General features: G+C 35.8%; 1 protein-coding gene across 4 annotated transcripts in view; it reads left to right on the top strand.

The window, feature by feature from the left end:
• The window catches only part of TMTC3 (transmembrane O-mannosyltransferase targeting cadherins 3), a 111,308-nt gene that overhangs the window by 82,915 nt on the left and 10,722 nt on the right, over nt 1-17,671 (top strand). For 2 of the 4 annotated variants that reach the window (XR_006735740.1, XR_006735737.1), the window contains 2 exons: nt 2,808-2,938; nt 4,667-4,692. The gene's annotated coding sequence lies outside the window, so the exon portion shown is untranslated. Of the gene's footprint in view, nt 1-2,807; nt 2,939-4,666; nt 4,693-9,834; nt 9,861-17,671 lie in introns of those variants that run through there. The other 2 variants (XR_006735738.1, XR_006735739.1) reach the window with 2 other exon arrangements.

The following is a 17,671-nucleotide window of genomic DNA, read 5'->3' as shown; positions in this document are numbered from 1 at the left end:
ACTCTCCTTAGCTTACACAACCAATAAGTGGTAGAGTGGGATTCAACCTCCAGAGTCTACACTCCTAACATTATGCATTGATGTCTCTCTATTAGGCTAAAGTCTTAATATTCTGAGTATTTCTCTAATATTATGAGGAACACTAAAACTCACTTTTTCCCCGTATGTCTTTCTGCCTTAAAATATTTCATAGACAATTTATTGTTTTACAAATCAAATCTGTGAGGTTGAGTATTTTCACTAAAATAATTTAAGCTTTAATGTTGTAATTATTATATTAAAGCTAATTTAATTTTAATGTTTATAAAGTGTTCTTCTATTATACTTGCTTAGCAATTCTGTTCCAGTTCTCTAAATTCCTACAGTATCATCTGTTTAGTTATTAAATTCCATGTTTGTCATCATCTTTTATATTTCTTAATATTATTCATATTTCTTTGTATCTGTGTTGTTTTCTTCTGCATTCTCCCTGTTTCTTTGAGTAGTTCTTCCATTGCCTAATCTGCATTTGTGCAAAATTATGTATATAATTTGCTATGTCTCATATGTTTGTATTTTTCTCTAGTGGAATTAAACCAGTTCAAATTTTGTTTGATAACCCTTGTGTCTTTCACTTTAATTTTTTTGTAAATGGCTAATATTTTCTAAAATCTTCATCTGTATAGTTAGGGGATCTAAATTATTGGGCTTTATCTCCGTGATTTTTGTGTGTGTGTGTGTGTGTGTGTGTGTGTGTGTGTTATAGAATAATCTCAATTTGGTCATAGTATTTGTTTTTCATTTTTACTTATTTGTTATACCTATAAGACTTGATCTTTTAGGATACTGTTTTAGAGTTACTATATCATTAAATGTAAAATGTGTTTTCACTGAAGCCCACCTTGCTCTAATGTTCTGCCTTAAGGTTATATCTAAGGCTTAACTTGATCAAGATCTAATCATATAGTTCCCAGATATGAATGATTATGTTAATGTCTTTATAATCTCCTCTCCCCTCCTTTCATTTGGAGCAAGGACACTTTCTTTAATGGAATACATAATAATAATAGCATTGGAAGAAATTTTAAGAAGTCATATAATCCCACAGAAATATACCCCCTCTTAATATACAAATCACACAATCATTTATTTGACATAAATATTTCCAAGGATTAACATTCTCTAGCCAATGTCAATAACTTAGCCTAGTGCTAATTCTCTTTTAGAACATAAAATCTTTCTTTGTAAAGTTTAGCAAAATTTTCATGTGAGATGAATTAATTTTCTTATACTTACTAGTTAATGTATACCTCATTTAATAAAATATTTATTATTCCTAAGTGACTTACAAATTTTAATTAAAAATTAAGATATTCTAATTGACAAAAAAATAGATAATTAGATATATGTTACCACTAAGAAAATTAGCCTGTCAGTAAAATATTTAAAGCTGTAGTATAATTTTATAAAATGATACAAGTATTTTATGATAAAAACTATTCTATGTTTATACATTTCCTTTTGTTTTGTGACTTTGAAAATAATAACAGCATTAATAATTCTAAAACTTCCAAATAAATAACATTCTCAAACTGCCTTCCCATGGTGGGTACTTCACATTGGAAGAGGAAACAGCATAAGATACGCATATTTCTTTAAATATTTTCTAAGAAATTAGATTACCTTTTCCCCCACAAATTTTGTGCTACATTCCAAGTTAGTGTACATTTAAAAACTCCAAGTCAGAAATAGTGGTGTATCTTCCATTTATTATCTATTAGCTTTCAATTTGTATTTAGTTTGTATTTTAAAACAATTTGCTCTGTATTTGTTTGAGACAATGCTATGTTTTATTGGTTTTTCTAAGTCATTTGAATATATTTTTCAAGTGTTTCTGAGAGCAGATATACCTGTTCACATAATTTAGTGAAACCTAATAAGTGAGTTATAGTATTTTAATTTTTTAAAAAAGCCAAGATTTCAAGAGGCAATTTTCCAAAAGAATTGTTTATATCAGATTTTATGAAGAATTACTCTAAAAATTCTCACATAGTAGGCCAATAAAATGTCAAAACAAGTTTTTTGTTTTGTTTTGTTTTGTTTTTTTGAGACAGAGTCTTGCTCTGTTGCCCGGACTAGAGTGAGTGGCGTCAGCCTCGCTCACAGCGAGCTCAAACTCCTGGGCTTAAGGGATCCTACTGCCTCAGCCTCCCGAGTAGCTGGGACTACAGGCATGCGCCACCACGCCCAGCTAATTTCTTCTATATATATTTTTAGTTGGCCCTATAATTTGTTTCTATTTTTTTAGTAGACGCGGGGTCTTGCTCTTGCTCAGGATGGTATCGAACTCCTGACTTCGAGCGATCCACCCGCCTCAGCCTCCCAGAGTGCTAGGATTACAGTCATGAGCCACCACGCCCGGCCCAAAACAAGTTTTGATTTTGATAATACATGTAAACTATTCAAATCTGTGTGAATCAACTCATGTGTTCCAAATAAAGTTCAAATACTTGAAAAATGTTATTTTCTGGCTCTTTTTTTTTTTTCAAGCTTAATGGTTTACAGAAAGATGTTTTGTCAACTATTTCTCTCAATTATGGAAGACAGTAAGATTCTTATCATTTGGTGTAATTTCTTGTTTTCTAGACATTAATGATTATTCATTAATTTTATAGTATGTAAAAGAGGTGTAGTATATTTGAATCATAGCATATGAGAAAATTCAGTCCAAGTGACTGCAGTGATGCAACTCTGCTAGTTAGAAAATTATATAAACTTGGGAAGCAGCTCTCTTACTCTTAGGTTTGTTTTTTCCTTTGTATTATCAGGTGAACTAGGAAGCTTGACTGAGGAAATGAAATCATCACCATCTACCTTTTGTTGAGTGCATACTTTGTGTCAGACCTGGATCTCACATTATTTTGATTAGGTCACTTAATCCTCACAAGTGCTCCATAAGGTAGGTTGCTATCATTATTCCAGTCTTGTAGAGGAGATATCTGAGTCTTCAAAAGATTTAGTGGCCAGTTCCCAAGGGACTGAGCTGGCAGCTAATTGCCTAGATATGTTTGAAGTCAGAGGTTTAATTAGAATAATTTAGAGCCAATGCTTTTTTCCTCCCTGTTATTTAATTTTTTCAGTTAGCTGTCTTTGAACTATAGATTTTATTTTTCTTCTTAAACTCAAAATGGTTGGATTTATCATTTTAGTCATACCTAGTTTGTTTTGTTTCCTTTTTGACCCTAAAAAGATCAGGGTTCAGTATTTAACTTTTTTGTGTTTGATTATTTTAGTTAATTTTTATTTTGAGATGAAAATTGGCTCATGCAACGAACTCTTATCCAAAATACTTAAAATTTTTTTCTGCTTAATATTTAGGGTCCTGAGGAGGAAGAGAGTGAGCCAGTTCTAAGTTTTGACTGCTCTAAAAACTCTTTCTCTTCCCTTATCTGACAGCAGAAATTCTGGAGACTTGCTGCTTACTGGATGTAGTTTTATTTATTTCGTAGATCAAGACAAATTTTACTAAAGCATATTTAAGAACATTTACCAAAAACCGTTGTTTTGAGGAATAAAAGCAGTTTTTCAAAATACCTAAAAAAACTAAGCCGAGTTCTAAATGTTTTTAAGTGAACTTTAATGCTGCCTACCAACCATATAAATTCCTCAGATCACACTTCTTTTTCTCCTATTTTTCTCTCTTCTAATTCAAACTTTTAAAGCAAATAGGCTATACCTACTCTTTCTAATACTCTTTCTGTATGTGTATGTATGTATGTATTTATCTTTTACTACTAATCAACTATCTCGCTCCATCTTCTGATACATTGAAACTTTTATCATCACCAACAAGCTTAGAATAGCCAAATCAAGAGGGACCATCACTGTTGTTGTGTTTCCCTTCCTTTCTTTGTAACTTTTGACATGGTTGAGCACCCTAATCCTTGAAAGACTTTGTTCTTTTGAAGCTTGTGATATCATTCTTTCTTGGATTCCTTCCACATAGCTCTATGGTATCCTTTATGGTCTATATTTTTCTTACTCTGTAACTATCAGTGTTTCACACAGCAGCATCTGGGCAATATTGCCTTACTGCACATAAGAGGTGCTGTAAGGCCTTTGGTTCAACAGAACACTAAGCAGCTTTTAAGAGCTGCTGCAAAGTGTGCAGATAGAGTTGCTGATCTTCGTCAGCTCTTGCCCCATGTTAGAAATCCCCTTCTGAAACTACACACATGGGTCCCTTTCCCAAAACAGCCAGCAGGACTGTCCCTTACCAGGATGATTCCCCTTGTAGTCCAGATGACGAAAACGCTTACTGGATGCATGGATTCCTGAATCACGTCAGGGTCACCACTTGTTGTAGCTGCTTTTTGCTTCTGAGCTTGGTAGCAAAGGAATGAATAATTACTCAAAACACATCATGCTTAAGAGGAGAGGCCTAAGTCTGAAGGACAAAATGGCCTCCTCTGCTAAGTTCCTCCCCATATTTATTTCCAAGGACACATGCAAAGGGTCAGGGCCATTTGTTAATTTATTTAACAACTTCCATACAGGTCAGCTGTTTTCAGCTGACCTTTCTGCACAGCAAACAAGCAGCTTCAGGCGGGTATTTTCACCTGACCCTTCATTCTCCCTACTCATGTCCTTTTCATCGATTCATTCATCCATCCATCCTTTCTTCTAGGCCCAGCCCCCACAGGAAAATGCTTCAAGACATTGGTCTGGGCAGGGACTTCTTGAATAATGCCCCCAAAGCACAGGCAACTAAAGCAAAATTGGACAAATAGCATCGCATCAAGCTAAAAAGCTTCTACACAGCAAAGGAAACAATCAACAAAATTAAAATTGAACCCACAGAATGGGAGAAAATATTTGCAAACTACCCATTTGACATAGGATTTATACCTTGAATATATACGTAGCTCCAATAACTCAATATGAAAAATCAAATGACCTAATTAAAAAATAGGCAATGGATCTAAAAAATTATTTCTTAAAAGAAGACATACAAATGGCCAAGAAGTCTATTAAAAATGCTCAACATCATTAGTCATGAGAGAAATACAAATCAAAACTACAATGAGATTTCATTTCACTCAGTTAAAATGGCTTTAATGAAAAAGACAGGCAATAATGAATGCTGGTGAGGATGCTGAGAAAGGGGAACCTTTGTACAACATTGATGGGAATGTAAATTAGTGCATTTACAACAGTATGGACAATAGTATGGAAGTTCCTCAAAAAACGAAAGATAGAACTACCATATGACCAGCAATCACACTGCTAGATATATATACAAAAGAACAAAATTCAATATATGGAAAAGATATCTGCACTCTCATGTTTATTAAAGCACTATTCACAATAACCAAGATATGGAATCAACCTAAGTGTCCATCAGCAGATGAATGGATAAAGAAAATGTGGTACATATACACAATAGAATATTATACAGCCGCAAAAAGAATGAAATCCTACCATTTGCAACAACATGGATGGAATTGGAGAACATTATGTTAAGTGAAATAAGCCAAGCGCAGAAAGACAAACCTCACATGTTCTCACTCATATGTGGGAGCTAAATATTAAAAACAGTTGATCTCATGGAGACAGAGAGTAGAATGATGGCTACTAGTGGCTGGGAAGGGTAGCAGGGAGTGGGGTGTAAAGTGGGGATGGTTAATGGGTACAAAAATACAGTTAGATAGATAGAATGAACAATATTTGATAGCACAACAAAGTAACTATAATGAACAATAAGTTATGGTATACTTTAAAATAACTAAAAGAGTAGAATTGAAATGTCCCTAACACAAAGATATGATATATGCCTGAAGTGATGGATACCCCATTTACTCTGATCTGATTAATTCACATTGTATGCCTGTGTCAAAACATCACATGTATGTACCCTATAAATACATACAACTATTATGTACCCATAATCAATAAATAAAAAATTTAAAAATAATTTAAAAACATGGAACTGCAAATAAACAAATATATATGTGTGTGTACATATATATATGTATGTATATAAAGTGAATGCTGGGAACTTTTGAGGCAGAACTCTATCGTAACTCAAAAATACTTACTTAAATCTTCTGCTAACCAACCCCTGCAAAACCTGTAACCAGTTATTGGGGAAATTACACCTTGAACTATAATTGAAAAAGCCACCCAAATAGTGAATTGACTATTTCAGAGGCAGAGAATGCCAGCATCAAAGTGTGGAAGTCCTGGCATATACAAAGTCCTGCAACTAAATTCATGGATGCAAAGCCACAAAGAGTATTTCTCTTTGGAGAATTGCTGATGGTATGGCCTGAGGAACAGTGACTTGGTTGAATATGTTAGCAAACTAGAGAAAAATACTTAGTAGTATTCATGTTAGGCTAGAAGAAAAAATATACCACAGATCAATACCCAAGAGAGAGTGTATGAGATTCAGACAGGCCAAAGTTCACAGCTTGATGATCTGTAATTAGGAATTAAAAAGTAGCACTGGATTTCATTGAGACTCACAAAATTCCCCAAATGGGAAGATGACAAAGGCTGAGGAAGGAAAAGTGGTTTCTTTCCTGGATGACAAAGAACAGGATCCAATAACGAAGTTTAAAACATAGACCCCAGGTAGCCAGAAATGATACAGGTTTGCCTCAGCCTATTGAAATTGGACCCACAATTACTGAGGTTCTGGCTAATGAGAAAAAGAGGTTTTTAAATCCCAGTCAGAGTACCACACTGCTCAAGATCCAGGCTGGAGCCTGGGATGATAAAGTGGGTGTTTCAGAAATTTGCAGTGGCTTATGAATGGCTTCCCTGTGAATGGTCTCCAAGATGCATGTATAGAATTATGTTTTTCTAGTTACATTTACCTTTATATCTATATTTCTTTGAAAGTGACTTGCAATACATAGGCCACTGGATATTAGAGTTTCATGTACAATAGTGGAAAATAGAAAAATGACATAAATGCCTAATAACAGAGTTTCATCATATTATACTTATTAATATTTGTTGAAATATTCAGCGATTCAAAAGCAGTTTTATCCATGACTACTTAATGATACTGGAAAACAATCATGATAAAATAAGGATTTAAAAAGAAGATACAAACTGTATATTCACTCTGAACACAATTTTATTTTTAAAAATTTGTATATAAACACACAGATAGAAAAAAGACTAGAAAAATAAGTGAACAGTGTCTATCTTGAGTGGTAGAATTGCAGGTGATTTTTCTCTTCTTTTGTATACATACCCTTTTTGTCCAAATTTCCTCCAATGAATAAGTATTTGTTTTCTTACCAGAAGAAACTAAAATAGCAATAAAACAAAAATAGTTTCAGTGGTTGATGTTGTCTATATTCTTCACCATGTGGGTCCATGTTGGGCTTACCAACCAAGCCTGGCACTGGAAGTGAGAGTCCCAAAGCCATTCATTCTACAAGATAGCCTAGAGTGAAAAATGTCACAGAATTGAGTATCAATCAAATGTCAAAAAATCGTTCAGGAGACTTGATAACCAAAACTCAGGAGACTGAATGTAGATACCCAAATTGAAAAGGTAAAAAATGTATCTTCATAGAAGAGACAGAGCTAGGAGTCAGAGCCTGGAGCAAGTAAGGAAGAAATCAGTAGGGCCCTCAATGACTGCCATGAATTCCCCAAAAAGGTCCTGGGGGCTCACTTTTATTTGGGTCACTAGTTCTTGGGAGGTGAGGCTGACTTAAACACACAATGTTAAGGTAGCATGGAGAGAGAAAAAACTGGTTTCAAAATACCCAATTTCACTTCATTAAGTTTAATGTACTTTGAGAAACACCTTTTCTTTATGCCATAACCTCATCTGTCAAAGTTCTTGATGGTCTAGGTCAAGTTTGACCTCCCCTCTGAAGCCTTCCACAAGCCCCCAGTTGGATATGATTTCTCACTACCTACTTTAACGTCCTACAGATTTTATTTATGCTGTTTGTAAAGAATACAAGTTTGTCAGCACAGTGAAATATCAAACTGGGCTTTCATGTTTGAAAACTTACAGAAGCTTGGCTTGACATATATTAGGCCGCTTAATGTGACACATTGTGTGTAACTTTTAGTGAACTAGCTAAATGATAAAGTACTACAGACATATACACATTTGTTAGAAGAAAAATGACAAGAAAGGTTGTCACCCATTGCAAATACACTCCTCTTGGAAACTATATTTTATCTTAGTAGCTAATACTTTCACATACCTACTGGGCCATTTTCTGCTTGCTTTTGAGTCATAAATTATTTTCTAAAAGCTGGCATGCTTCCCACTGTCAGAGTTTACACATTAAATTACAATCTAGAATATCTCCTTTGCTTAGACTGCTAAAATTTAATTTAGGCCTTCAAACCACTGACATTTTTCAGTTAATCATGTAACAGTAATGCTGTTGAGATTAGGACAGAGAAGAGACGGAAGAGACTACTATATCTTCATCTTAAAGAAATATATCAATAAATTATGGTCATTATTCCTTATTCTCACACTATACATTCTAAAATTACTGAAATGACTCTAATATTTCTGATTCCTAAAATTGTTTTTCTCCTGAGATTTGGTGATCTTTTGACGAAAGTGGTGCTACTTCTGATTATGTTGTGTTGTCTCTATTAACCTGCAAATAGACTTCCCTTTTTTGTTGATTTATAATAAACTGTGTACTCTGAAATAAACTTTAGGCACCTCACATAACAAAGGCTGTGTAACTTTTATAACTTTTTACTTGACTTCTCTATGAGGAAGCCCCACAGATACCTTAAACTCAAACAGAATCATTATGTCTGTCTCATCCTGCCACTTCTATAGTCTGTTTTCTGGAATCTGAGAGTTATTCCAATTCTCTCTCCCTCACTTCCTACATCCAATCAGCCACCAAATCTTCTCATGCCAAATCAAAAAATAATTACAAATAAAATACAAATGGCACAGATTTTAGATTGTTGGTATCTAATACTCCCTTTTCCTTGTCCAGTGTGGAACCAATTCTGAAATAGAGTGTCAGAGAGAGACTATAGCATCATCTTAATTGCTGCTAAACTCTGAAAGTAGCGTGGGGGGTAAATGGATCAATTAGAATGTCCTGGTCGCTTGTGCTCCTCTCACACCTTCCATTTATGTCTTAGGAAAGTTTTCCTGTGAGTAAACTTGATACTGAATATTTAACCTCAGCTCTCTGCCCCCACTGGCTGTCTGGTGGAGAAAGGAGAAAAGGCATTCAAATCCTCAGTGATCAAGGATGATTGACATGAAATATGGACCAATGACTCTCAATCATCAATACAATCTGATATCTTCTTCATGGGGAGGAGTAATTAAGGGGTCAGGCAAGGGACCGGAGGTGCACGTTAAAGTCCATCCACTGGAAATAGGGAAAACAGGAAATACCTGTGGAACAAGGGATAATGAGGAACACAAGCAGAGTGTGAAATGATGGAAACCAAGAGAGGAGAGTGTTTCAAAAAGAAAATGATTAAACAGAGTACAAATGCCACCCTTGCACATAATAATCTCTGCCTAGAATTCTTTGAGACCATGGTATTTCCAGCAAGCTCATACGAGGTCTGTCCGGAAAGTATCCAGCCATTGTTAGTATAAGGAGAACAGTTTGTGCAACATGGATGTAACCTGGCAGCCAAGGAGAGTGGACTGGGATGTGCATGCGTGAACAATGCTGACTTCACTATACTAGTCAGGGAAGCACTAGACACCATTGAGTGAGCCTTGTGTACTGTGCGGCTGTCACATTCAAAATGATTGAACAAGTAAAGCAATGAATCTGCATCAAATTTGCATTAAGCTTGCATATTCCTCCACAGAAACTGTTTGGATGATTCAGAAAGCTTTCAAGGATGATGCAATGAATGCAGCACAAATAAAAGTGTGGCACAAATGCTTCAAAGATGGTCGAGAATCTGTTGAAAGTGATCCATGTTCTGGAAGGGCTGCAACAACACCTGAGATTGTTGAACATGTACAGGTTAGGTTAAGAGACACTGGGAGAACTGTGTGAGGTACCAAGGTACCTACTTTGAAGAGGACTGAGGTGTGTTTGCCCTATGTACGACATTTCTTGGATGTTGTATCATCTTCAATAAATGTCTCTGTTTTTCATTATTACATGGCTGGATACCTTCCGGACAGACCTCATATATTTTGTTGAAGGCTCAGACAAGTGATGTCTCTGTGATATCATCCTTGATTTATGTAGCAGGAAGCAATTCATTCCCTATCATCTATACTTGCAATTGCAAGTGGCCAATCACCGGTTTGTTGACAACTTTTTAAAGCTTTCAGTCATTCTGTTTCTACAAATCCTCTGGTGATATGATTGAAAATGTTTGATTTCTTAAATTTTTTTTTTATATTTCCAAGATAGGGCACCAGAGTATCATTGGCTTTACCTATTTATTCCTTCTCTTTAAATAAGAAACAAAAGAGAGCTTCCTGTCCTCTGAAATATGAATCTTCAGGATAACTACCAGACCATCTTCCAATTCTTAGGTAAAATATATTATACCATGTTGATTTTACATATCCAAATTAGATATTTTAAGTTGTTCTTTCAATGTCTGTTCATTTTCTTTTTCTATGTTTATATCTCAACTATTCTACCCATCCTATACAGCTATCATTCTGGATATCTGTTATCAGATTACAGATGCTCCTTGACTGATGATGAGGTTATGTCAAATAAAGTCATCATAAGTCAAAAACATCATAAGTTAAAAATGCCTTTAATATGCCTAATCTAAAAAAACATCATAGTTTAGCCTAGCCTACCTTAAATGTGCTCAGAACACTTTTGTTAACCACAATTGGATAAAATCATATAATGCAAAGCCTGTTTTATAATAAACTGTTGAATATCTTATGTAATTTAATTGCTGTACTGAAGTTGAAAATAAGAATGGTTGTATGGATATTTGAAGTATAGTTTTTATGGAATGAGTATTGCTTTTGCACCATTGTAGAGTTGAAAATCTTTTAAGTCAGAGACCACTTGTAGTTCATTAAGATTAATATATCTAAATATAATCTATCCAGTTTCATTTTTATGGAATTTGATTATTTTTGTTTTTCATTTGAAGGTATAACTGGCCAGTTTCCTATAAAGCTGAAAGAGCCCAATAGCTCTTGAATTCCTTTGCCTCAAAATATTTTGCTTTTGTATAATGTAAATTGTTTAAACTGTTGCATTTTTTTCTATGGATCTTTTTTTACAAGCTTTCTTTGTTAAAATTGTTTTATTTTTTTTCACATTTTCCTTAATTTGTCATTTAGTTTATCTTTACAAGGCTTTCTATATTGACAGTATCTTTATGTAACTCTTTGGATTGATGACCACAAGTCATGTTGGTCAGCCACCTATTGTAGAGGGTAAGTAGGCACACTCTTAAAACTCATGCAAAAATCTGTAGCCTAATGAATATTTGATATAAATATAAAATTCTTCGTACTTGCCAATGAAAATCTGTCTTAGCAATCAAACAACTTTTCCTCCTGGTTTATAGAATCATAATAGTAAACTCCTTTCATTTTTTCTCAAAGTCTCTCCTCAATTTGAAAGTTGTTACTTTATTATGCTTTATCTTATTTCCTTCTTCTGTTTCCCAAATGTCAGAATATACCTGTAATTCCTATACTAATGGGAGCACAGAATTGTTTTTTCCTGATGTGATTGGCAACCTCTAACAGAACTCCCAGTGACTTCTGCTTCCTGGAACTCATACCCTTATATAATCCCCTCCTCTTGAGTATGAGTTGAACCTAGTGACTCACTTCTGATGAATACAGAGTGTGCTTACAGGATTAGGATACAAAGAGACGGTGGCTTCTGTCCTGGCACTGCCTCTCACTTTCTCACTTGCTCACTCTGAGGAAAGCCAACTGGCATGCTGTGAGCTTCCCTATGAAGAGAGGCAAGTGGCAGGGACAGAGGGAGGCCTCCAGCCATCAGCCAGTAAGGAACTGAGGTTGTCAGTCCCACAGGCATGAGGAACTGAATCCTGCCAACAATGATGTGAAGAAGCTTGGAATTATTTCCTCGTGCATTTGTGCCCTCAAATGAGGCTGTGGTCTCAGCTGGCACCGTAGCTACAACCTCATGAGTAACCTTGAGCCAATGGCACCCACCTAAGTGTACGTGGATTCTTGACCTGCAGAAAGAGTGAGATAATAAATGTTTGGGTTTTTTTGAGCCAATTTTGAAATAATATATTATGAATCAACAGGTAACTAAAATACTTTGACACATATATTTCCTGATATTCCTATACAAAGGAGGTTTTACATGTTTATTTTTATGATTATTTCACCTTACAAAAGGGGATGATTTGAAAGTTTTAAGATGTTGGAATAGGTTAATGTTCATAATATACCATTTTGAGTAGAAGAGATAGCTATGATTTTGCAGTTTCCGGCAAATAATTGTCTCAAATTTTCTAATTCCTAGTGTAAGCAATGAGCCAACAAAATGTAGGCTTCCTACATCTAATGAGCTAAACATGAAAGTGCTTAAGTCAATGAGAAATCAGCTCTAACTTCATATGAAGCAAGGAAAATGTGGCATCTTTTTCTGTCAACAGAAGCTGGAGGAGAGGGAAAGAGGAAAGAACTCTAATACTGAATCCTAGTCAAAGGTCAAGCCTGCAGGATTTGGCGTATTACCATTTTGCTGACCAAATCAACTTAGCAGCTATGACTCTACTTCTTGGTTTTGTCATAGAACAAATCCAACAGTGGTTAAGCCACTTCCCAAGAGGAATTTGGCAATGCACCTCTACCTGAAGAGAACATGCTCCAACCATGTCAATATCCCACTGCAATAATATGCATTAGGGCCGTGGCTCAGCCCTTAATTTCTACCCTGTATCTGTGTCTGTATCTGTGTCACCATGTCCTGTTTTAAAAAAACACTTGCCAGGATGATTAATCAAGGATAAAGACATCTGATCTAAGTTGGGCAAACCCAATTCTTTTTCTTATAAATATGAAACTAGAAGACAATCACATAGAGAATGAAGGTTATTGGAGCTAGGATAACTAATGTTGCTACTTCAGAGAAGATTTGACAGCTTCAGATGCTGAAGACACAGAGCAGCCTTTGTTCCTAGCCTTTGTCAAAGCAGGTTCAACATGTCTTTCACTTCTGCCTGCTATCTTAGTAATTTAATAAATTTAACTTTCTTAAGTTAGAGTAATTTTTTTGTTGTTTAACAGTTAGGCCTACATCTACCCTATTTATCCACTACATCCCTATTAAATAACCTTCTGCGTGAAGATCTTGGCTGGCACAAGTCTGTAATTTATTCTTCCTGCACAGATAAGTTAACTAAATAAAGATAAATGAATTGTTTTTATTGCTAAATCAGTCATGACTTTTGATGAGCTTGGATCTTGACACAAAATATAGAGTTTAAGATGTGGAAAAATATTCTGAGAAGGCAAGGCCATCAAATCTCGAATCCATTCTAAAATGCAATGGAATCCTGTGACCCCTTAATGCACCAGACACTACTGGGGCTGGATATTAATAAGGTTGCACACTGATTTCCTGGCCATCTCAAGTAGCTTTTGTACAGTCTCTTAGAAGGTGGCCTGTGTCACCAAATCTTTGATTAAACCTGTGGACTCTCCGTCAGAAAAGTTCTTTTATTACTCTGATTAGTTGGGGGCCATCTAGAAGAACAAGACAGTATTTTAGTTAAATGTTACCTTACACGAAATATGTTGTTATAATTTAGTCATGGGGAGGATTACTTCATTCTTGTTAGAAAAGATGCAGTCCAATACAATGATTAAAAGCATCAGATTTTGAGTTATAATATTTCAAATCTTAAGTCTCCCAGATTTTGGCTTCTCCTCCGTTTTAGAGAGACTGGTCCAGGTCATTCTGGCAGGTTTTCATATCAGTGTGAATGCTCCAAGATTCACAGAGTTTTTGCTTGGTGGATGAATATTTATTTCTGTCTGTTTGGTTAACTTTGTGGTTGAGCAGCTGTTTCCTCCTGGTTATGAAAGTAGGTTGGGTTGAATTAAAATGACATGGCCACTTCATTTCTCTTTCCACTTCTGCCATTATGTGGGAGGGAAAACAACTACAGGCATTTACCCAACAAATATTTATTCAGCCTTTACTATGTGCCAGGAACTCTGGATAAAGTTGTTAACAAAAACATTATGGTTTCTAACCTCAGAGAACTCTTGATCTAAGGAATCCAAAATGATGACCCACACTTCAGAAACACACCTGAAGTGGGTAGAAAGAATGGAGAGTTCTGAGACATATTTTATTCAAGAGTCCTTTCGTGATTTGTCCTACCTTTCTAAGCATTTAGTACAACATACACAGGCATACTCAACAAGTATTTGTAGGAGTAAGTGTATGAATGTCACTACCCGTTTTCCCACTAAACATGCCTGTTTCAGCCACGCTAGAAGACTTACTATGGTCCAAGTAAAAAATAAATAAAGAACCTGAAAAAAAAAAGAAAAAAGAAAACACACCCAAATTGCAAGAGGTTATTATCTCTAAGTAAAGGATATTTGGGGGTACTCCCTACTTTCTTACCAAACAGCATCTCACTCTTGATTGGGGAAGATATCTGTCAAAGCTGAGCATCTTCCTTTTATTTTAATGAAAATATTATTAAAATTCTATTTTAGATTCTGTAATAAGGGATTTTGGTAATTTACTAATTTACTTCTAAATGGAGATTCCTTTATTATTTTCTGTTGCACTTGTTATTTTGGTTAGTATGCTATGAAAACATGTAGAAATACCATTATCTTTCTTAAAAGTCTAATTTGAAAGGGGGTAGACCAAGATGCCCAAACAGAAAACTTGAGCAATTGTCCCTTTGCACAAACACCAAATTCAACAGCTATCCACAAAAGCAAGCACCTTCAGAGGAACCAAAAATCAGATGAGTGATTATACTCCTGGTTTTAACATTATATCAATGAGAAAGGCACTGAGGAGGGATGAAAAGACAATTTTGCACTGCCTGTGCCACTCCTCCCCCATACCCTGGCAGTGTAGTGCCAGCATGCCGCATGGAGAGAGAATATGTGTGCCCAGGGGTGGGAGAGTGAAGTGATTATGGGACTTTACCTTGAGACTCAGGGTCACCTTAGCACAGGGGAACATAGCACAGGGAAGAATTCTGCCAGAGCCCACAGGAGTATTTTAACCATCCCAGCCAGAGGGAAATGCTCTGCCCCCAAATACAAGTTCCAGCTAGCCCCAACACTGGCTGACAAAAAGCAACTTGGGGCCTGGACTAAGTTTGTAAAGCACTCAAGCTACAAAGGCTACAGTATTAGGAAATTCCTATGGCTGTTCTGGCTCAGAGTGAGTGCACTTGAGGTGCACATGATCCAGTAAGACGCAGCACCTATGACTAAATCAGTGCCTGTGTCACCCCTCCCCCAACCATAGGCAGCACAGCTCAGGGAGAGTCTTCTTCCACTTGGGGAAAGGAAAGTGAAGAACTCAGAGAACTTTGTTTTGCAACTAGGGTACCAGTTCAGTCACAGTAAAATAAAGTACCAAGCAGACTCCTGAAGCCCATGAGTCCAGGCCTTAGTTCCTGGATGGCATTTCTAGACCCACCCTGGGCAAGGAAACATGCTACTCTTCAGGGAAGGGCCCAGTCCTGGCAGGATTCAATACCTGCTGACTAATGAGCTTTCTATAAACTTCAGAGGTAGCCAGGCAACAGTCACCACTGGCTTTGAGTGAAACTAGACAGGCATCAGGTATGACCTGGTGCTAGTGGCTATGAGAAAGTGACCATGTCACTCCTCCTCCAACTCCAGCAGCCAAGCACAGAGAGTACAGAGAATGAGGGAAGAAAGTGAGAGACTTTGCCTAATAATCCAGAGAATTTTTCCATACCTTATACAAGCCCACCAAGGTAGTACCACCAGGAGTCTGCAATAGTCACAGCATTACTGGGATACGGCACTCCCAGTGCTGATATGACTGCAGTGACTGTATCACCACTTGGGGTGCACACTGGGTGTGACCAAAGACTTAGCCCACAAAAATCAATGGCCTTTGAATATCTGGAAAGAATTCTCAAGAAGAATAGGTTCAAACAAGCCCAGACTATGAAGATTCAAATAAATACCTAACTCTTTAATGCATAGTCATTGACAAACATACACAAGCATCAAGAACATCCAGGAAAACATAACCTTACTAAATGAACTAAAGAAGGTACCAGTGACCAATCCTGGAATGATGGAGATAGTTGACCTTTCAGAAAAAGAATTTAAAATAGCTCTTCTGAAGAAGCTCAATGAATTTCAAGACAACACAGAGAAAGAATTCAGAAGCCTATCACACTAATTTATCAAAGAGATTGAAACACTAAAACAAAAAAAAGCAAAAATTCTAAAACTTAAGAATTCAGTTGACAAACTGAGAAATGTATCAGAGTCTCTCAAGAGCAGAATTGACCAAGCAAAATAAAAAATTAGTGAGCTTGAAGATAGGCTACTTGAAAATACACAAAAGAGAAAAAGAAAAAAGAATAAATAAAAGTGAGAAACTCCTACAAAATCTAGAAAATAGCCTGAAAAGGGCAACTCTAAGATTTATTGGCCTTAATGAGGAGGTAGAGAGAGAGAGAGATTGGAGTAGAAAGTTTATTCAAAGAAATAATAACAGAGAATTTCCAAACTTAGAAAAAAATATCAATATTTAGGTATAAGATGGTCATAGAACACCAAGCAGATATAAACCAAACAAGACTACCTCAAGGCATTGAATAATCAAGCTCCCCAAGGTTATGGATAAAGAAAAGATCCTAAGGGAAAGAAGAAAAAAGAAACAAATAACATATAAAGGAGCTCCAATATGTCTGGCAACACACTTCTCAGAGAAGTGTGAGGCCAGGAGAGAGTGGCATGACATATTCAAAATGCTAAAGGAAAAAAAATCCTTAACCCAAGGATATTATATCCTGCAAAAATACCCATCAAATATGAAGGGGATATATTTTCCAGACAAACAAAAAGGAGGGGTTTCATCAACACTAGACCTGTCCTACAAGAAATGCTAAAAGGAGATCTTTAATCTGGGGAAAAAAGGATGTTAATGAACAATACAAAATCATCTGAAGGTACAAAACTTACTGGTAATGGTATGTACACAAATATAGAATACTCTATTGCTGTAATTGAGTTGTATAAATCACTTATATTATGAGTAGAAAGACTAAAAGGCTAAACTGTGAAAAATAACAATAACAACTTTCTGAGAGATAGCATGAAAGGTTATAGATGGAAACAACAAAAAGAAAGCAAGGGAGGATGAAGTCAAAGGGTAGAATTTCTGTTAGATTTCTCTTTGCTTATGTATTTATTTATTTGTTTGTAAGCAGAGTTGTCATATACTTAAAATAGTTGATTATAAAAAGTTTTTTTGCAGGCCTCATAGTAATCTCAAATCAAATCAAAAAACCTACAACAGATATACAAAAATTAAAATGCAAGAAATTAAAACACACTACCAGAGAAAATCATTTTTAACAAAGGAAGACAGGAAGGATGTAAGAAAGAAAGAGAGGACCACAAACCAACCAGAAACCAAATAATAACATGGCAGTAGTAAGTCCTTAATTATCAATAATAACATTGAATGTG

Source organism: Lemur catta, chromosome 6 (genome assembly GCF_020740605.2).
Source record: "Lemur catta isolate mLemCat1 chromosome 6, mLemCat1.pri, whole genome shotgun sequence".
Taxonomy (NCBI): domain Eukaryota; kingdom Metazoa; phylum Chordata; class Mammalia; order Primates; family Lemuridae; genus Lemur; species Lemur catta.
The sequence above is the reverse complement of the archived record's forward strand: the minus strand, read 5'-3'. Positions and strand labels throughout refer to the sequence as shown.